The 23,300-nt window shown below is 40.2% G+C and overlaps 1 protein-coding gene across 3 annotated transcripts in view; it reads right to left on the bottom strand.

The window, feature by feature from the left end:
- The window catches only part of LOC106587094 (leucine zipper protein 2), a 169,790-nt gene that overhangs the window by 87,413 nt on the left and 59,077 nt on the right, over nucleotides 1-23,300 (bottom strand). The window lies entirely within an intron of this gene.

The raw sequence follows: 23,300 nt of genomic DNA on the forward strand, positions 1-23,300 counted from the left end.
TGCACGGCAGAGGACAGGGAGAGCTCTGCAGTGTCGATTTCTGACATCTGAATGTGCATCAGATGGCAACAAGATCATATTGTACAGCAATTTCATCAAGTAACATGAATACAAAGCTGGTGAGAGGTGGTTAGAATAGGATGGGAGGCCAAGAGTCCGTGTAACCAATAGCGATTCAGAGTCCCGAGTGTGGGAACAAACATAGTCTGTCCCACGGTTGTGTAAACAAGAAAGTTCATAGTCAACAAAGCATGCAGGAATCATGACGCAAATAGCAATATAGCAAAATGCACAAGAAAAAAATATATAACGACTTGGGGCTAGCCACTGTAAGTTCAGAGTCACTCACCACTCGCCAACAGTGCCTGTGTGCTGGAGGTGAGCGAAAGCTCGGGAGAGAGGGGGGAGTGTGATGGGGGTACCTGTACCAGACAGGGGGAGACAGGCCAGGGCAGACGGTGAACAGATCACCAGGTGGAATCCAAGCAGCAGTGCAGCAGGCAATGGGAGTAGGTGTCACACCCACTTGGGAGAAGCTTTTTTCTGGAGACAGATTTCTTGTAGAAAATGCCGGTCTCTGAACAGCAGGAGGGGGCTTCAGGGCCTCTGGATTTGGATTTGGGCCTGCCATTTGTTGGGCTCAAAGGCTTTGACACCTCTCACTTCACACGTCAGTGCTAATTAAAGTTGAATCTGGTCTGTCTGGTCTGTCTCAGTTCCAGGTTGGATGGTAGCTTAGTAGTATTAATCCTTCCAGGCAATTTTGTCCAAAATTAGGTTGTAGGTTTGGAGTTTTTATCTGGAGTGAAGGTTATGCTGTGTAGGGTAGCATCCTGCATATGTCCCTTTCTCTAACTCCAAATCTATCTTTTTGTAAAAAACATGTTGAAAAATGTGAGAGCTCACATGCAGCTCTGTCTCCCTCTCCCTCTCAAACATGTCTTAGTTAGTTACCTTCCTTTGAAGTAGTCTAACTTAGACATTTGATCCCTGATTATTAAAATTTGATGAAGACATAAAAAGTATTTGGTTGTAATTGTAATGTTGCCATATTTTATAGGCTACTAAGGGTGACCAACCATCCACCAATAGAGCCTTAAAGTGGTTCCTTGCATCATACAGTGATACAGACCATATTTTGTGACTTGAGCTTTCGGACAAGTAAAAAATCAGTCCTACTTGTCCAAGTGGCTTAAAAAGTTAATGTCAAACCCTGATTAGGCATTAGTGTAGATTTACTGTTGAGTAATTAAGTCTTACATGAACTAAATTGCCTAAGCTATCTTATCAAACTCAAGCTTATTTACACGATTAACACTTGAATATTATATTATATTTTATTTGTATTTAACCTTTATTTTATCAGGGAGTCATACTGAGACCAAGGTCTCTTACAGATGAGCCCAGAATTACATAAATTACAGAAAATACACACATCAAAATATAAATACAAAATGCAAGCAGAAAGGAAAACACGGTCATAAAAAAAACACATTCATCAGTAATAAGGTCCTCAATCAGCTTTCTGAATTACCCTAAAGGGACCAAAACATCAAATTTAAGAACATTTTGAGGATTTTTCCACAAATAAGGTGTAAGAAAACAAAAAGCTGATTTACCTAACTCATTTGAGAAGAAAGGAATTTCCAGAGTTAGCCATCCCTGTGACCGGGTGTGGTAATTTGTATCTATAAAGTTTAGTAATGATGTTAGGTACAGTGGGATTTTTAGTAAAATGTCTTTATAAATGAAAACATAGCAATGTATAAACCTATGTGATATCCAAGAGGGCACACCAACTTCCTGGTAGGGAATGGAATGATGTGTAGTAAACTTGTCACCTGTAATAAAGAGCAGTGCGCTATGATAAACGGCATCTAACGGCTTTAATGAAGTGGCAGCTGCTTTCATATAGATGATCTCGCCCTAGTCTAGGACCGATCGGAACGTCGACCGAATAATCTGCTTTCTTCTATTTAGCGAGGGAACTTTTTCTATGAAGACCATTTTTATTCTCAGCTTCTTTACTAAATCATCAATATGCTTTTTAAAATACAGATTTTCATTTATCCAGATGCCTAGATATTTGTAAGCACAGCCACGATCAATACGGACACTATTTGCTTAAATCATCAGACTAATTTTTATGCGCTCTAGAGAACAACATATACTTAGTTGTAGCTGCATTCAGTACTCGGGTCAATAAAGTTTTACTGTAATACAATGAAGGCAGACTGTAGTTCAGATAGAGCCTTATCAACCGTGGGGTCAATAGCATACACAACCATTTTTTACAGACAAGTTGTAATCGTTAATGTAAACAGTATAAATTACAGGACCCTAATTCGAACCCTGCAGGACACCTTTTGTAACATCCAGGAAACCTGATTTAACACCATAAGTAGTTTTACATTAACTTCTATCTGTCAAGTAATTTTTAAACCAGTTATATGCAGCCTGGTCTAGGCCAATTGAGGAAAGCCTCTGAATTAGACCAACAGTATCGAAAGCTTTTGGCAGGTCAATGAAGAGGGCAGCACAATGTTGCCTTTTATCCCTACGGTTAACCACATCATGTATAACTAGGGATGCAGCAGAGATAGTGCTATGACCTGGTCTAAAACCCGACTGATGTACATTTAGAAAACATTTCAAAGATAACAAAGATATTAGCTGAGAATTAACCAAGGATTCAAATATTTTAGCAAGGCAAGACATTTTAAAAATAGGCCGATAAATATTTAGGTCACAATGGTCACCACCTTTGTGAAGGGGGATTACATGGGCCGCCTTCCAAACTTTGGGGAGAGTACCAGATATAATAGTCAGGTTAAAAATATGGGTTCATGATTGAGCAATCAGGGGAGCAGATAGCTTCAGCAAAAATGGATTCAAGCATATCAGCTCCAGTGGATTTTTTTTATAGCAATCTTAAGCAAGGCATCTAGCACATCACAGATAGTAAATTGTTGAAATGAAAACAAAGATTCAATAGAAGTTGGTGGTTAAACCGTCGAGTCAGCTAGAGGCTTGCAGAGTGAAGAGCAGTCAATTGACTGTCCAGGGTCAACTACACCACTGTCTCAATCAAATAAAAAGCTGAGATGATTCATGATAATTAAAAGCATAACTTATCCCATTCTTCTCAGTTATGATACCAGAGTCAGACAGAACTTTCTTAGGCAGGAAAGATATATTAATTTGTACAATTCAGTGCATTTACTGTTTTCAAAATGTATGAGGATCACCAGCAGAGTAAGAGATAGAGCTTAAAAAGTAGTTTGATTTAGCTTTCTTAATCGAGATAGATCTCTCTGTACTTTGCTCCGTTCATCTTTCTCTCGATCCTGACTAGTCTCCCAGTCCCTGCCGCTAAAAAACACCCCCACAGCATGATGCTGCCACCACCATACTTCACCGTATGGGATGGTGCCAGGTTTCTTATTTGTAATACATTAACTAAAATGTCTAAAAACCTGTATTCGATTTGTAATTATGGGGTATTGTGTGTAGATTGAAGAGGAAAAAAAATTATGTAATCCTTTTTAGAACAAGGCTGTAGCGTAACAAAATGTGGAAAAGGGAAGGGGTCTGAATACATTCCCGGATGCACTGTACACTTACATTGATAACCAATCCAAATTCAAATCCCCTAAAATGACCAACTCCGAGGACAGAAAAGGTGTTAATCCCTCAGATATAGCACCAAAAGCATCCATCATGGCTGCAGGGGGGCGGTAAATCCCAGCAACAAATAAATGTGTATTCTGGTTTATGGACACATCTACAGTACAACCAGGAGCTAAAATTTATTGGGAACAGAAATATTTAAAGATTGGGACGCCATGAAAATAGATTTGACATACACTACCGTTCAAAAGTTTGGGGTCACTTAGAAATGTTCTTCTTTTTGAAAGAAAAGCACTTTTTTGTCAATTAAAATAACATCAAATTGATCAGACTGACTATTGACTATTGAGCTGGAAACGGCAGATTTTTTATGGAATATCTACATAGGCGTACAGAGGCCCATTATCAGCAACCATCACTCCTGTGTTCCAATGGCACGTTGTGTTAGCTAATCCAAGTTTATCATTTTAAAAGGCTAATTGATCATTTGAAAACCATTTTGTAATTATATTAGCACAGCTGAAATCTGTTGTTCTGATTAAATAAGCAGTAAAACTGGCCTTCTTTAGACTAGTTGAGTATCTGGAGCATCAGCATTTGTGGGATCGATTACAGGCTAAAAATGGCCAGAAACAAATACATTTCTTCTGAAAGTCGTCAGTCTATTCTTGTTCTGAGAAATGAAGGATATTCCATGTGAGAAATTGTCAAGAAACTGAAGATCTCGTACAACGCTGTGTACTACTCCCTTCACAGAACAGCGCAAACTGGCTCTAACCAGAATAGAAAGAGGAGTGGGAGGCCCCAGTGCACAACTGAGCAAGAGGACAAGTACATTAGAGTGTCTAGTTTGAGAAACAGATGCCTCACAAGTCCTCAACTGGCAGCTTCATTAAATAGTACCCGCAAAACACCAGTCTCAATGTCAACAGTGAAGAGGCGACTCCGGGATGCTGACCTTCTAGGCAGAGCTCCTCTGTCCAGTGTCTGTGTTCTTTTGCCCATCTTAATCTTTCCTTTTTATTGGCCAGTCTGAAATATGTTTTTTTCTTTGCAACTCTGCCTAGAAGGCCAGCATCCCGGAGTCGCCTCTTCACTGTTGACGTTGAGACTGGTTTGCAAAAGGCTTTTCTAATGATCAATTAGCCTTTTAAAATGATAAACTTGGATTAGCTAACACAACATGCCATTGGAACACAGGAGTGATGGCTGCTGATAATGGGCACTGTACGCCTATGTAAATATCCATTAAAAATCTGTGGTTTCCAATAGTCACTTACAACATTAACAATGTCTACACAGTATCCTACACAGTATTTCTGATCAATTTGATGTAATTTTAATGGACAAAAAATGTGCTGTACTTTCAAAAACCTTGGACATTTCTAAGTGACCCCAAACTTTTGAATGGTAGTGTATATGGCCACTCCTCCCCCTTTCTGTAATCTGTCACATCTAAATATAGTATAATAATTTACATCCATGTCTTTATCACAGAACCATTAACCATGTTTCCGAGAGAACCAGAATGTCAGGACATGAGTCCTGTACCCAAATGTCAATTGTGTCCCCCCAAAAAAACTTCTAGTCAGAGGGAGTATTAAGCTCATTTCTATGTGAGCTAACAGGCATATTAAACTATTATTACTAAAATTAGGCGCTCTCTTTGTTTTGAGTTATGTCATAATCGGACCTTATGAGATTGTAAAACGTACAAATGTTGCCACAACCATTTTTACAAGTATGATTATAAAAAATTATCTAAACTCTTCATTGCAACCTGACCTGGAGTGTGCTCACAAAAGATTATAAGAAAACAACATCAAACCACCATCAAGTGTTTAGTCAGTGTACAGTGAGCAGGAAAGCTGTGTAGCGAATGCCAAGACTAGCTACTAAAACATGTAATGCACTCAATGAAGGTGACTCAAATCCACTCTTTTCAAGTGTATCACCACCTAACGCTATTAGCATACGTGCTAATTGACTTGATCGTTGTTGATCTGAAATAATCTGAACACATGTTTGGATAGAGAAAAAATGGAAGAGATGTGGATGAGTACTTGTTGCTGAACCTACTTCTGGACCCAGCCCCTAATTTCTGAAGAACATTGAAGATACATCTAAAACACAGAGACACCTCATTGAGGAGAACCGAATGAGTGCAGATCCTCCAAAGGATTGGGATGAGAGGGCTAATGTTGTCTCATGAGAGCTTCAATCAACGATTAAATGGAAAATTCGATCTCACCTGCGTGTACTGTCCAGGTGTGTACACAGCATAGTTTACAGGAGGGGTTCCCAAACATTTTTGGCCCGCACCCCCATTTTAATTCGATTTTATTTTCGTGACCCCACCATGTAAAAAAAAGTGATGTAATCAACGGCCAATGTTTACATTTTTAATTATGACTATGAAAGTCTATCACAAATCAGTCTAACAGTACTTTTGACAATATTTCAGTCTGAAAGAAGTATGGTTTGAAGTGACTGAAATGCATCAGAAAGCTATTGGGAAGTTCAGAAGATCATCAGGCAATAATTTTGTATGATCTTCTGTGTAGAAAATAACTAACGATGTCGTCGCCCCCCCCCCAGTCTGATTGCCTGTGTCACGACTTCTGCCGAAGTCGATGCCCCTCCTTGTTCGGATGATGCTCGGCGGTCGACGTCACCGGTCTTCTAGCCATCATTGATCCATTTTTCATTTTCCATTGGTTTTGTCTTGTCTTCCTACACACCTGGTTTCAATCCCATTCATTACATGCTGTGTATTTAACCCTCTGTTTCCCCTCATGTCCTTGTCGGAGATTGTATGTGGTTATGTGTTCGTGATTTTGTATAGGTTTGCGACGGGTATGTTTACCCATGTTTATTTTTATGTACGTTGGGCTTTTTTGGAGTTTGTTTTATAATAATTAAACTACTCCAGTTCCACCAAGTTGGTTTCTCCTGCGCCTGACTTCCCTGTCACCTACACACACGACAATGACAGCCTGGTCTTGTCCACTCTATTCTAATGAGTCCTGCGCGGCTTGTGGCATTATAGAGGGAAGACAAATACGTGTTTCCGAGAGTCTTATCTTTCAGTGATGGGATCATAATATTTTGTAGCTTAAACCGTTCAAAAGATAGAGCCACATTTGTAGGGAGAAAACAGAAACCGATCTGTTTATTACAACCACATCTAGCAGCTGCCGGAGGTTACTGACTTAACCCCGGTTCTATGAACCAAGCACTATTTATTTTTTTATTTTTCCAGAGTTTCTCGCACAACCCCATTTTCAAATCGTGACCCCTAATTTGGGAAACGCTGGTTTAGACTGTAGGAATTCCAGAGAGTGCTTTACCTCCTTAGGGCTGAGTAATTCTCACCTCTCACAAGGAGTTTTTTTCATTCAGAATAATAAATAGCGGTTTGAAAGACAGACGCTACGCTCACTTTTTGACAAGCGGTATGCAAACATTTCCTTTTCTTTTGAGTTTTGAGAGCAGACTGTGCACTTTTCCCATGTTCATTTGGTTCTATTTCCGCGTTGTGCAGTCTGAAGAGAAAGGTTAACTCTTAAGTCTCTTCTTCTGGCTTAGCATCAGCCTGTCTCCTACCATAGCCGCTGGAACTTTAGAAGCATGCAAATGAAACAAGAGGGAAAGTTAACACTCACTCATATAATTCTCAGCTCATGCATAATAACAGACTGTCTCAAAGGACCTTGCCGTAGCCTGACATAACTGTCTTTCCTGAGCTACATTGTAATGCACAAACACTGTTTCTTGGTTTGATTCCCCCAGGCATTTGGATGCACTAGCTGTGCTCTCTACCAATCTACCAGTATTGGTACTAGGAACCAGGATCTCTTGCATGTCGTACCTGTTTCAAACTAGTTTCCATAATTTCACTGCATAATTTCACATCTCACATTTCACACCCCACTTGCGTTGTTGTATTGTTTGCCGTCTGTAGTTGCTCTAAAGTTGCTCTTAAATTGCTTGTCTGATGAATAAACCACAACTTGATTATGTTTGTTGAGGAAGGGCCATGCTCTTGCACTCCCTTTGCCCCGAGGCACAGGAAGGTTTTAAATGTGGTTCATCATTCATTTCACGGTCTCTCGCAAATACTTGTCAATGAATATTAATGGTATAAGCAAACATTCATATCTCTAAGCCAAATAAGGGTGAAGATGCTTTTGAAGTGACCATTTGCATAGTGGGGTGAGGTGAGGTTGGGGTGCCGTGCGCAATCCCTAATTTAGTATAAAATATGATTATGCAGACAAATTTCTAGGCGTATGCTTTGTGTTCATGGCAATTTATGGGATTGCAAAGCCAGTATTTAAATCCACACTTATATGGTTATTGAGGGGGTTCATATGTTTACGGGTAGCTATCGACTCCGGAGGAAATAGGATTTCTGCAATGATGATCTGTCTGGGTCTAATTAAGCAATATGGTCCGGGGAGGTGTGGTATATGGCCAATATACCATAGCTAAGGGCTGTTCTTATGCACAACGCAACACAGAGTGCCTGGACACAGCTCTTAGCCGTGGTATATTGGCCATATATCACAAACCCCCGAGGTGCCTTATTGCTATTATAAACTGGTTACCAACGTAATTAGAGCAGTAAAAATACATGTTTTGTCCTACCCATGGTATACGGGCTGATATACCACAGCTGTCAGCCAATCAGCATTCAGGGCTCGAACAAAGATGACATTGACTCAAGACAAATATGCATATGGACTTATCTTGAATGTGTAGGTTTGGCAATTTAGTTCAAATCTCAACGTCATTTCACACATTTCCAATCAAAAAATCACTCCACAAGATGTCCATGTGCAGAAAGTCTCTCAGTGCAGGAAACAAACACAAACGGAATATCGAATGATGCATCCCAGCAGGTAAAATTTGGCTGAAATCCGATTTTCTGGCTAGATTTATGTCAATGAGCCAGATTACAACCAGGTAATGACGTCTTTGGGTTGTTATTTGGGTGTTGTTATTTGATCAGCCCATGACATCATAAAATATGTCAGCCTTACGTATTTTAAACCAGTTTTGCATTACAGGGCTTGATTGATAGAGCCCGTGGAGTTTCTCAATATTAAAAAACAACCAGGATTTTTTTAGGGCTCAATTAGGTTTCACAGTAGGCTATGACGTCAAGCTAATATCAATCTACTACACTTCCATCACTTCCACACTTCCATCAAAAGTCTATTACCGATTGTTTAAACCCGGCAAATAAAAGAAACCCGAAGTCATTTTTATTAGGAAGGAGCCAGGTGTTTGAACTCTTAAGACAATTAGTATGTTTAATGACTAAACTTAAACTTTAATGTATCAATTAAGTGTCCGGGAGAAATGAAAAGCAGCATGACTGCAGAATTCAAGGGCCTGAGTTTTTGAGGCCTACCCTCTGATATAGAGAGAATAAAAACATTTTAGAGTGTACTGTCCTTAGATTGATGTACAATGAGGTAAAGACGCATGGCACAGTCACACCAGTGTGAAACGCTGATCAAGCACAACTTTTATCACTTAGAAACAATTCCAAATTGAGTGCTCTTAAAATTCCAATATGGGGAACCTGCTGGTCCCTGATAATTCTGTTTTTATGCTGTTCTAGTATTATCAGGCCCAGGGACCATTGAGTGTTTAAATGGAGCATAGCAAAGACAAGATTCCTGTATGTTTGAGTTTGCCTCTTCCCATCTCATCCTGCCTCTTATCTTTTCTGACGCTACCAGCCTGTGGGGTTTATTCACAGACTAAAGTAACTTAACATGCAAGTTGGTAACTTCATATCTACTTTTGTAATTACACTGTAATTGCACAGTAATTATTGTCCCACATACAACGAGAAGTGGACAACTTCATTTGACTCCGTATTAACTGTAGATATAGTTACAACGCAGTCACAGGTCATTAATTAACAATGATTTACCTTGATTATAATAGATAATTCGATTGAGAAACACATTCTCATTTACAACAATGACATGGGGAAGAGTTGAAGTGGAGAGGAGAGGGGTTCAATGAGCCAGTTGAAAGCCAGGGATGATTGACTGGCCAGGCAAGTATAAGGGGCCAGGTTGGAATGTAACCAGGACACAGGAGTTACACCTTCATTCTCGTGAGACGTGCCATGGGATCGTCTATAATTGCTGAATGGCAAGAGCTCAGCACATCTCATCTCAAGGACAGATCACCAAGGCCCATGTCACTGCTGGTATCACGGCAACTTCACATAGAGAAAGATCAAAATAATGATATTGAAATATCCTTTTTTTGTAGTCTCTCACATATCGTTGCTTTAATTACAAAAAGACAAAATTGGTCGAACATAATGCCCACACATCCATTTACAGTATCAATATTGTGCCAACGTTTTCAAATAAGGACTTTGATCCAGAGATTAAAACGGAATAAATACATTCTGAGACGGGTGGCAAAAATATGGGCACTAAACATTTGAACATACACTGCCGTTCAAAAGGTTGTGGTCACTTAGAAATGTCCTTGTTTTTTAAAGAAAAGCAATATTTTTTTGTCCATTAAAATAACATCAAATTGATTCGAAATATATTGCAGACATAGTTAACGTTGTAAATGACTATTGTAGCTGGAAACTGCTGATTTTTTTATGGAATATCTACATAGGCGTACAGAGGCCCATTATCAGCAACCATCACTCCTGTATTCCAATGGCACGTTGTGTTAGCTAATCCAAGTTTATCATTTTAAAAGGCTAATTGATCATTAGAAAAGCCTTTTGCAATTATGTTAGCACAGCTGAAACTGTTGTGCTGATTAAAGAACTCTCGGATGCTGGCCTTCTAGACAGAGTTGCAAAGAAAAATCCATATCTCAGACTGGCCAATAAAAGAAAAGATTAAGATGGGCAAAAGAACACAAGACACTGGACAGAGGAACTCTGCCTAGAAGGCCAGCATCCTGGAGTCTCCTCTTCACTGTTGACGTTGAGACTAGAGGTCGGCCGATTATGATTTTCTTTTTCTTTTTTCAACGCCGATACCGATTATTGGAGGACCAAAAAAAGCCGATACTGATTAATCGGACGATTTGTTTTCGATGTATTTATTTATTTATTTGTAATAATGACAATTACAACAATACTGAATGAACACTTTTATTTTAACTTAATATAATACATTAATCAAATCAATTTAGCCTCAAATAAATAATGAAACATGTTAAATTTGGTTTAAATAATGCAAAAACAAAGTGTTGGAGAAGAAAGTAAAAGTGCAATATGTGCCATTTAAAAAAGCTAACGTTTAAGTTCCTTGCTCAGAACATTAGAACATATGAAATCTGGTGGTTCCTTTTAACATGAGTCTTCAATATTCCCAGGTAAGAAGTTTTAGGTTGAGGTTATTATAGGAATTATAGGCCTATTTCTCTCTATACCATTTGTCTTTCATATACCTTTGACTATTGGATGTTCTTATAGGCACTTTAGTATTGCCAGTGTAACAGTATAGCTTCCGTCCCTCTCCTCGCTCCTACCTGGGCTCGAACCAGGAACACATCGACAACAGCCACCCATCAAGCAGCATTACCCATGCGGAGCAAGGGGAACAACTACTCCAAGTCTCAGAGCGAGTGACGTTTGAAACGCTATTAGCGCACACCCGCTAACTAGCTAGCCATTTCACATTGGTTACACCAGCCTAATCTTGGGAGTTGATAGGCTTGAAGTCATAAACAGCGCAATGCTTGGAGCATTGTGAAGAGCTGCTGGCAAAATGCATGAAAGTGCTCTTTGAATGAATGCTTACGAGCCTGCTGCTGCCTACCACTGCTCAGTCAGACTGCTCTATCAAATATCAAATCATAGACTTAACTATAACATAATAACACACAGAAATACGAGCCTTAGGTCATTAATATGGTCAAATCCGGAAACTATCATTTCGAAAATAAAACGTTTATTCTTTCAGTGAAATACGGAACCGTTCCGTATTTTATCTAACGGGTGGCATCCATAAGTCTAAATATTCCTGTTACATTGCACAACCTTCAATGTTATGTCATAATTACGTACAATTCTGGCAAATTAGTTCGCAATGAGCCAGGCGGCCCAAACTGTTGCATATACTCTGACTCTGCGTGCAATGAACGTAAGAGAAGTGACAAAATGTCCCTAGTTTAATATTGCATGCTAACATAAATTTCTTTTAACTAAATATGCAGGTTTAAAAATATATACTTCTGTTTATTGATTTTAAGAAAGGCATTGATGTTTATGGTTAGCTACATTCGTGCAATGATTATGCTTTTTTTGCAAATACGCTTTTGTTAAATCATCCCCCGTTTGGCGAAGTTGGCTGTCTTTGTTAGGAAGAAATAGTCTTCACAGTTCGCAACGAGCCAGGCAGCCCAAACTGCTGCATATACCCTGACTCTGTTGCACAGAACGCAAGAGAAGTGACACAATTTCCCTAGTTAAAATAAATTCATGTTAGCAGGCAATATTAACTAAATATGCAGGTTTAAAAATATATGCTTGTGTATTGATTTTAAGAAAGGCTCTTTTTTCGCGAATGCGCTTGTTAAATCACCCATTTGGCGAAGTAGGCTGTGATTCAATGATAAATTAACAGGCACCGCATCGATTATATGCAACGCAGGACAAACTAGATGAACTAGTAATATCATCAACCATGTGTAGTTAACTAGTGATTATGTTAAGATTGATCGTTTTTTATAAGATACGTTTAATGCTAGCTAGCACCTTACCTTGGCTCCTTGCTACACTCGCATAACAGGTAGTCAGCCTGCCACGCAGTCTCCTCCTGGAGTGCAATGTAATTGGCTATGATTGGTGTCCAAAAATGACGATTACTGATTGTTATGAAAACTTGAAATTGGCCCTAATTAATCGGCCATTCCGATTAATCGGTTGACCTCTAATTGAGACTGGTGTTTTGCGGGTACTATTTAATGAAGCTGCCAGTTGAGGACTTGTGAGGCGTCTGTTTCTCAAACTAGACACTCTAATGTACTTGTCCTTTACTCAGTTATGCACTTGGGCCTCCCACTCCTCTTTCTATTCTGGTTAGAGCCAGTTTGCGCTGTTCTGTGAAGGGAGTAGGACACAGCGTTGTACGAGATTTTCAGTTTCTTGACAATTTTTCATATGGATAAGCCTTCATTTCTCAGAACAAGAATAGACTGACAAGTTTCAGAATAAATGTTTTTGTTTCTGGCCATTTTGAGCCTGTAATCAAACCCACAAATGCTGATGCTCCAGATACTCAACTGGTCTAAAGAAAGCCAGTTTTATTGCTTCTTTAATCAGAAAAACAGTTTTCAGCTGTGCTAACATAATTGCAAAAGTGTTTTCTAATGATCAATTAGCCTTTTCAAATGATAAACCTGGATTAGCTAACACAACGTGACATTGGAACACAGGACTGATGGTTGCTAATAATGGGCCCCTGTACGCCTATGTAGATATTCCATTAAAAAAACAGCCGTTTACAGCTATAATAGTCATTTACAACATTAACAATGTCTACACTGTATTTCTGATCAATTTATTTATGATCAATTTATTTATGTTTGTCCATTATGTAATGGACAAAAAATGTGCTTTTCTTTCAAAAACAAGGACATTTCTAAGTGACCCCAAACTTTTGAGCGCTAGTGTATATTTGAATATACAGTGTATCAAAATGTAATAGCACTGCATAGCATCAGTATGTGCATCAGCACTCCAGTGTAAATTAGATCCTGTACCCTTTGATGGTAGCGCATATGTTAATTCTGACACAAACACATGCATATAACATGAGGAATCCATGGCGGGTAAATGTGTGACTGAATTTTAATTCACAAACTGTATGCAGTGTCATACTTGAGTTCTATAAAAAACCTGCACAATGAATGATGTCTGTTGTCTGACTGCCTTGAATATAAACAGGGCAGAGTAGAAGGTTGCACTGAGCTGTGCATTCACACATAAACAGATAAACCATAAACATCACCAACATATAAAAGTTACAAGTCGCAATATAGTATATGTAAACAACAGCTTTGTGAATTCAATCAGGTGGTTTCTGTACTGCCTGTGCCATTAAACCCCTACAACTCATCCAGAACGCCGCAGCCCGTCTGGTGTTCAACCTTCCCAAGTTCTCTCACGTCACCCCGCTCCTCCGCACACTCCACTGGCTTCCAGTTGAAGCTCGCATCTGCTACAAGACCATGGTGCTTGCCTACGGAGCTGTGAGGGGAATGGCACCTCCGTACCTTCAGGCTCTGATCAGGCCCTACACCCAAACAAGGGCACTGCGTTCATCCACCTCTGGCCTGCTGGCCCCCTACCTCTGCGGAAGCACAGTTCCCGCTCAGCCCAGTCAAAACTGTTCGCTGCTCTGGCACCCCAATGGTGGAACAAGCTCCCTCACGACGCCAGGACAGCGGAGTCAATCACCACCTTCCGTAGACACCTGAAACCCCACCTCTTTAAGGAATACCTGGGATAGGATATAGTAATCCTTCTAACCCCCCCCCCCAAAAAAAACGATATAGATGTACTATTGTAAAGTGGTTGTTCCACTGGATATCATAAGGTGAATGCACAATTTGTAAGTCGCTCTGGATAAGAGCGTCTGCTAAATGACTTAAATGTAAATGAACTTATAGAGTATAGGCTACAGCATGTGTAAATCTCATACCCAGACCTTGCAGGGTTCCTTGGATCAAAACATTGTCTCTTGCTGTCTTGTCACATGGCTAGGGTTTACAGGGAGGCGTTATCACGCTGTCTTGGCCAGCCTCCACCGAGAGCTGCACTCCATGCCCTCCACCTAAATAGATGTGATGCATGCTTGACCAGGAACATTCGCCCTACCAAATTGAAAAAATTAAAGGAGAATAGCGAGTTGCCCATGAGAGACAATTTCATCAAAGGCCACTCTTAAATGATATTTCATCTGCATATTTTCCATTTGAGCCGAGCGCAAAATAGATCACCAGTCGACTCAGTTGATATGAGTCATATTAAATTAATGGGGAGAGTTATGAGCACTCATTTGGGTCTGTCACGCCTTCTTCAAAATGCTGTCATTTTGTCTATTAATTAATATTACAGTTATCGCAAGTTCTTGTTAAACCAAAAGGGAACAAGTGAGCGTAGTAACCTGGGGTTTTCCATTTCTCTGTGGACTTGAGATAAAAGTGTTTAGTTTAGTAGAGGGGAGAGACTTTGTTGTTGTCTGGAAGGCAAGAAGAGGCAAAGATGAAAAACAAAACATGGAATTGACTTTTTCTAAGAATCTGTTTGCTATGACATATTGGGGGGGACAATCATTTGAGCTTTTTCCAAGCACCCGTAAGCAAGGCACACTACATATCCCATTTAAATCCTCTTTTACAGCTCTGTTGATTTGATTATTGATGGCTCAACAGCTAACTGCAAAGATCATAACACTCCAATGAGCCCCAAATCATACCATGCAGAGCAACAGGGTTATGAGCCTCTTGGCCTGTGTTGTAGTATTTGAGTTCAGGACTCTGACTCAAGTCACGATTTTCTGAATACAGCTATATCTACAATATCTCAATATCCAACTCCCTACCGAATAGGGCTTCTGGAGCAGTTTAGAGTTAAGTGTAAGGGCATAATGGTGGTGGCACTAGCCCCTGAGATGCTAATGAGGTTCCCAGCTCACATCCTGCCAGATATTTCCAATCAGACCTGGGATTTAAACCAGCAACTTCTAACCTCTAAGCTACCTGCCACTCCATGAAAAGTTGTTCACACGACACATATACAAATTGGAGACATTGTGAAATCCACATTTAAACTGTGGCTATACAATGCCTTTCATAAAGTAATGTGGATTATATCATACATCTTTAATTACTGCAAAAAGCTTCAGTCATTAACGTTGTCAATTGCAATAATTAGACGCAACACAAGACATTCGTTAAGACACATTCATCTAGCTTGATTAACCCAAGCAAAACCCCAGGTCGTAGAACATGCAGGTCCCTGCTTATTGCTGACAAGCCCTGTGTATATTATCGTTGCATAAAACATGTCTCCGTATTGTTTTTACATGTAAATTAGTAAAGTGTTTGAAGTTGATATGCTGCATATCGGGCAATACGCAGTCACAATAATTAACATACTGTATACCCAAGCAATCTTTACATAAGTGCAGTAATCATAGTCAGTCTGCTTGATAAGCTAATGAATGTAAGCTTGACCCTAGACTTCAGGAAATTGGCCCGGCCAACGACAACACAGGAGCATCACTGTCGCTGCCCATCCGACCTTATAAGGCTTGGATAAACTCTGCTTTAGACTGGAGGCTTCAGCGGCATAAAATGAGGCCTCTGATGAGACGAGACAGAAACTGGTTTAAAATCACGCTTGCTTAGGTGCAGGAGTGTTACATTTGTCTCTCTGCATTTACGTGCACTTCATCTCTCTGCAACGACGGCATGCTAAAGGCACTGGGTCCCAACCACCCCCTTTTCCTCCTCCCACCCCCGTCCCTGATATGACAATGTAGAAAGCATGGGCCCTTCTCACTCCCTTCTCCCTCCCTGTCACCCCTGCTATCCCGTCTCTTTGTATGGATGTCAAAGTCAGGGGGATCCCTCATTCCTGCTGCTTTGGGCCTCAGTTCATTCATGACCTTTTCAGAATAAAGATGAGCGACAAACTCTTATCTTCGATTCAACCCTCTTTTTTTTGCACAGGAGGTTTTGATGAAATATTTAGAATGTCCCACTTTTAAGCACCTTCAAATGCCAATGTGCCAATTAACCATTATATTCTGATTAATAGCACTGGGTGCGAAGGAGCTGATTCAAAAAGCTGTGAACTACTGACTTTGTTATAAAAAAAGTGAGGATGGCATATTCCCCTTATTCACAGAAAAAAAAGAAAAGCTCTTGCTCATTTAAGGCTGCACACCTAGTTATATCAGTGGACCAGTGACTTAAATGGATAGTTCACTCCAAAATCAAAGTGTAGCAAACATTTTCATACTTCAATAGAGGTCAAATGCCAAGATGAGTCCACTTCCGATGCCAACTTTTGGTGCAGCTATACAGTTATACAGTAGGCCTCAATCCAAAAGTAATGGGAAAGATAGATACCATTTGAAAGATGAAACTAGATGGGGGGGCATTTTACCCATTGTTATGGAATGTAGGCATAACTGGATTTACACCAAATACTGTATGATAGGAGAAGTGGACTGATCTCAACACTACACCACTTTTGAGGTCTTGAAAGAGCTTTAATTTTGGAGTGAACTATCCCTTTAAACTGTAGTTTACTCAGTTTGCTCTAGTACAAGCTGAGTAAACTACAGTTTATCTCATTAATAAATGGAAATCTTTTAAATGGTATACATAGGGAGTAGGCTATACTATCCAGCGCTGCAAAATACAAGATAGTAAACCTTTCAGAGCATTGGTTAGTTTTCTACACAAGTTGTTGACATTTGGTCAAGTGTTTGTAAGCTCAGTAAGATAGAGAGCTAGTTTGGTTTGTTCATATTTCCACTCATGTTCTGAGTTTACACACAAAATGCTAACAAGCTAGCTTGCAACACAAGACATTCAATCTTTTTTTGCAATATACTTTTATTTGATTTACTACCTTAAAATGAAAGGAAATGGACCCCATGTATTGTTGTGATTCATGTGCAATGGAGATATGGCCTCCCAGCGTAATTGATTAAGTAATTTAACCACATCACCCAGATTGCATTGACATAAGAACTGTTGCACATTCAAGGTCTCATAACCATTATAAGACCATGAAAGCATGACAAATGTCACATTTCCTAAGCAAATGAACGACACTGAATGTACAATTCCACAATTCCAGAACAAAGATTTACCGAACTGAAACTGATACGCATGCAATTCTGAGCTGATAGGTCTGAGCTCTAGCAATTGTTAAGCTAACACATCCGCTGTTTGATCGTCGAAACGGTGTTAAGTGTTCGGTCAATTACTCGCTGTACTCCCACACACAACCCCATGTGTTGTTTAACCTTGACCGTGAATTCCATCTTGACCTGGTCTATCTCTCCAACTCATCTGCCTAATAGCGCGTTTCAACTCCACTTCCACATTCATTTCCAAACAGCCATTTGCTGAAATATGCACCACTTCTTATCATATATATATATAAAAAATTTTAAAAAAGGAGATTATGTATTTTGCATGAGTAGCAAGTAGCATACGGAATAGATCCTAATGAAAGACAATGGCATTAAAAAAAGAATTGAGCTTTTAATAGGAGTTATGAATTTGGAATGCAATCGTGTTCAGAATGTGTCTAAGGGGTTAGAATTGCACTGCCTAAGGACGTCAGATAGACTTGAAGTCGAAAAGTTCTTGGAAAAGTGGAACAGTAGTAATAAAATAAAGCACCCGTAAACGAATATATTTCACTTGATCATTATGGCATGTGAGGTAAAGCGGGACGCCATATAAGGGTATCCAGCTCTAGGGAACTTACTTTTTATAAAATAAAATAAAAAATAGCCATAATGAGAAATTCCTCTACTACTGCCTCAAATTACGTGAATACGGGCCAGAGATTGCGTGGGTGTACGGTATGGTGCTATAGCCAGAATACTGAAATCACAGCCACCGTGCTCATTGGTACATAAGAGCATGATAAACAACATGTGAGGTGCGCAGTCCATTTATTACAGTGTATTAATGGGCCTGGAGAAATAAGGGAATTCTGCTCGGCCCCATGTGTTCTCGCTCATTTGTAACCTTGTGGGCACTGATATAAAGGGTGGGTGTATATAACAGTGCTGGTTGTGTACGACAGTATACGCTACCTAGGGCTTAGTGTCGTTTCAGTGATGTTCCAATTACAAAATGCATGAAAAATGTGGGTGTGCTGATGAGCCAGTGTTGAGGACCCAGCTTGTAGTTGCGTTGATTACGTTGTGGAGGGATACCGTAGGGCAGCGTTTCCCAAACTAAGCTTGACGATCAGTTGATTATTTGAATCAGCTGTGTAGTGCTAGGGCAAAAACCAAAATGTGCAGCCCTTTGGGTCCCGAGTTTGGGAAGCTGTGGGATGCATTGTTTAAGAGATCAGGCTTTAGACAAGGAAGTGATATGACAACTTGTAATTATACAGACGCTGTCTGCCAATCCCAGTCAGCCGGCGTTGTTGTCATAGCATTGCAGCAGAGGGGCGGACTCACTGCAGTGCACAGGGGGAGACTGACTGGGGCCACGCTCATTAATGCTGCTCCTGAGTGCTCTTCTCCTGACATTGGCGATTTACTGTCTGGTGTGAACTCTCAAAATTGAATGTTGGGTGGCTTTCCCCCCCGAGACCCAGAACAACGAGCAGCCTCTAATGTGAAGTGACGTGTGTGCGTGTGCGTATGCGTGTGTGTGTGTGTGTGTGTGTGTGTGTGTGTGTGTGTGTGTGTGCGTGTGTGTGGTGGGGGGCTAGGTGAACATCAGACAGCTGAGTGACACAAGGATCACCTCCTTATGGGGTGACTGGTGAGAGTCTGCACTGTGCATTTCAGACCCCCCTCCATCCACCAGCAGCTCTAAGCTAAACATATTATGTAAAACTGCACAGCACGTGAGTCAAGACGCTTTGCCCAAAGTCGCATTGAGGATGCTCTTCATGCTTAGAAAAACCCAATTTTAAGCTCAGTGTGTCTGGCTTTCTCCTTTGAGGACAAGCTCCAGGAACATAATCATCTTTGACATTGAGTCTCTTCCTCAAACTGCCATGTCTCATAACATAGCACAGGTAGTGCGCATCTAACTGCCTCCTCTGGGGGAGGAGAGAGACACAGAGAAGGAAGAATAAATTGCACAGTCCCAAACATTGAATACATTACACTCATGTCTAAAATTATAGCAGAAATAATGATGGCTGGGAACCCCAAGGCACAGATGGCTCAACCTAAAATGGGGGCGGGTGCATTTGCTGTAAAATAACTTCTGTTGCAATGCAAGTAGAAAAGTAGAAAACACAGCCCAGTATGAATGAATGTTTTGATCATTGAACATGCTAATTTGCTGCAACGATGCTGTAGTTAAGACTTATGTTTCCATTGTTCATGGTTATTATAATGCCAGTGAAGGAACCACCTAACAATCTACAATAGAGTAGGAGAAACATCAATTTATCACAGTTGGTTGTGTACAGTCAATGTACGATTTGCCAAAGATGGTAAATACACAGCGTAGCACAACCACACATTCAGCCAATGACCACATTCTGATTGGTCAACGAGAGGTCATCTCCACATCTACTGTACAGCATATCTATTTATCCAAACCCAATCTTTCAACGCCACTGAAACCAAGCTTTTATATCCATACATCTATTCCCGCCAGGAAATTGCTGAATGATTTCTGACATTACCTCTGAAAGTTAAGATTGACCATTGCTTTTGCAGAACTCAACCCCCCAAATGTGTGAATGCTGAGTACTGTTTGGGGGAGGTCTAGCGGTGGTTGAAATGGACAAAACATACCGAGGACATTCAGCTAAATGAAGCCTAGAGATAGTTTGATCTTTGAAAAGCTCACATGGATTGACACTGACGCCCACACAGATCAAGGCCTCATGAGCTGAATCTGTGTGAGTGTTTGCTGGAACCTCGGCCTTTAATGTTTGTTGTCTCTAGACAGTAATCGTCTATCACAGCTGGTGTGACGCTGCATGAATCCCATGCCCTAACTCCAAAATCCCTCAAAGTGATTCGCCATTAACCTTGCAATGGTGACAGATTTTTAGTAGCTCGCAGGGTAAGCTGGGCCATTTCTCCTGCTTGCTGTTTGATGAAAAAGTAACGGTCGGGATTTCACATGCAATCCATCACTGTACAAGAAAAATTGTGAGATCGTGAGGATCTATAACTCAGAAATTGGCTGAGGACATTGGCAACACTTAAGCACAGTTCCATTACTGCACCTCAGACTGAGTCAGGAGGACTCGAGATGTCGTGACGATACGAGCGAGATTGAACCGTACAATTCGGGTGCCAACCTTTGGCGACCTTCAGGATCAAGGTCTGCACATTCGAGCAGGATCATTTTGGGACGTGTAATACCCGTGCTACGCAATGGGCGAAAGGAAATAATATTTCATGTCACATTCGAAAAGGACACCTGGAGATCAAACAAGCAATAATATGTTTTAAATCAATGCTCAGCGGCCTGTTGAAGAGTTCCCCTGAAGGTCAACTTCACTAAGTCCAGGAATATGAATAGTCTGACCTTCTCAGCTGCAGCAGAATCAATAGAAAATTCAATCAGGTGGTGTCTGCCTGGAACTCAAAAACCAAATGATGTCCAAATCAAGTAGCTAGAGATCCCTGGTCAACATGTACGATGGAGACAGAGTGCTAAGTACAATCTCATTAATTGGCCAACGCTTTCATGTTTGTCCGCTCTCCCCTTACCACACATCTTGTTGTAATTATATTTTTGGACCCCTCTTAGTCTCCTGAATGACTGAATAACCAACAAGCATAAATGCTAATTAAAGGCCCAATGTAGACGTTGTTGTATCATATAAAATAATTTCTGCGTTAACAATTAAGTACCTTACTGCAATAGATTTCTATTAAAATGGGCAAAAATAGCAAAAACTATTTGTCAAGCACGGAATTTGCTAGGACTGTCTGTGAGTGGTCTGAGTGGAGAGGGGAAAAATTACAACAAACTGTTATTTGCAGCGAGTTTGAAACTCTCTTTGATATTGGTCAATTAACCAATTTATCGCATGGTGATGTCACCATGGAAAGGCGAAACTCCAACCCATGCAAACCTGCTGATTAGAAGGTTCTGTGTAGATTGTATTTTCAACCAGCAGCTATCATGAAATAACACTGCTACATTGTTTTCAGACTTTTCGTTTCATCGGCTGTTGTACAATATAATATAAAACACGGGGACAACTGAATTTTGACTGCACTGTGCCTTTAATGTAGGATTACACTTTCCGAGAAACCAAAGCTCTTTTCCAAGCACTCCTATGCAATACTTGTAATTGTCAGAGGATTCTTATTTAACAGAAGTAAGTTTGTAAAATATCTAATAATTAATTACTATACTTAAAAATAGCGTAGTTTACTTTGTGAATCATACAGCCAAAGTGATTCTACAGTCCTCTCATTGTTTAATAACATGTTATAACATGCACTAAATTGTTTTAGTTTACTCCAATTAAGGGAGGGGTGGTAGGGTTAGTGGAAAATAATAAAGGAAAATATATTTTAAAAAGATGTGTATTTATATATGTATTTTATACGTATATACAGTACCAGTCAAAAGTTTGGACACACCTACTCATTCAAGGGTTTTTCTTTATTTGTACTATTTTCTACAATGTAAAATAATAGTGAAGACATCAAAACTATGAAATAACACATATGGAATCCCGTAGTAACCAAAAAGGTTTAAAACAAAACAAAATAGATTTTATATTGAAGATTCTTCAAAGCAGCCACTCTTTCCCTTGATGAGAGCTTTGCACACTCTTGGCATTCTCTCAACCAACTTCATGAGATAGTCACCTGGAATGCATTTCAATTAACAGGCGTGCCTTGTTAAAAGTTAATTGTGGATTTTCGTTTCATCTTAATGCGTTTGAGCCAATCAGTTGTGTTGTGACAAGGTAGGGGGTATACAGAAGATAGCCCTATTTGGTAAAAGACCAAGTCCATATTATGGCAAGAACAGCTCAAATAAGCAAAGAGAAACTACAGTCCATCATTACTTTAAGACATGAAGGTCAGTCAATGCGGAACATTTCAAGGACTTTGAAAGTTTCTTCAAGTGTAGTCGCAAAAACAATCAAGCGCTATGATGAAACTGGCTCTCATAAGGAATGCCACAGGAAAGGAAGACCCAGAGTTACCTCTGCTGCAGAGGATATGTTCATTAGAGTTACCAGCCTCAGATTGGAGCCCAAATAAATGCTTCACAGAGTTCAAGTAACAGACATATCTCAACATCAACTGTTCAGAGGAGACAGCGTGAATCAGGCCTTCATGGTCAAATTGCTACAAAGAAACCACGACTAAAGGACACCAATAAGAAGAAGATACTTGCTTGGTCCAAGAAACAAGCAATGGACATTAGAATGGTGGAAATCTGTCCTTTGGTCTGATGAGTCTGAATTTTAGATTTTTGGTTCCAACCGCTGTGTCTTTGTGATACGCACAGTGGGTGACCCGATGACCTCCGCATGTTACAAACCCACCGTGAAGCATGGAGGAGGAGTGTGTGATGGTGTGGGGCTGCTTTGCTGGTGACACTGTCTGTGATTTATTTAGAATTCCTGGCACACTTAACCAGCATGGCTACCACAGCATTCTGTAGCGATACGCCATACCATCTGATTTGCGCTTAGTGGGACTATCTGTCACACCCTGATCTGTTTCCCCTGTCTTTGTGCTTGTCTCCACCCCTTTCCAGGTGTCGCCCATCTTCCCCATTATACCCAGTGTATTTATAACTGTGTTCTCTGTTTGTCTGTTGCCAGTTTGTTTTGTTCGTCAAGCCTACCAGCATTTTTCCCCTTGTACCTGTCTTTTTCTATTTCCTGTTTTCTAGTTTTCCCAGTTTTGACCATTTCTGCCTGCCCTGACCCTGAGCCT

The sequence above is a fragment of the Salmo salar genome, chromosome ssa26 (assembly GCF_905237065.1).
Source record: "Salmo salar chromosome ssa26, Ssal_v3.1, whole genome shotgun sequence".
Taxonomy (NCBI): domain Eukaryota; kingdom Metazoa; phylum Chordata; class Actinopteri; order Salmoniformes; family Salmonidae; genus Salmo; species Salmo salar.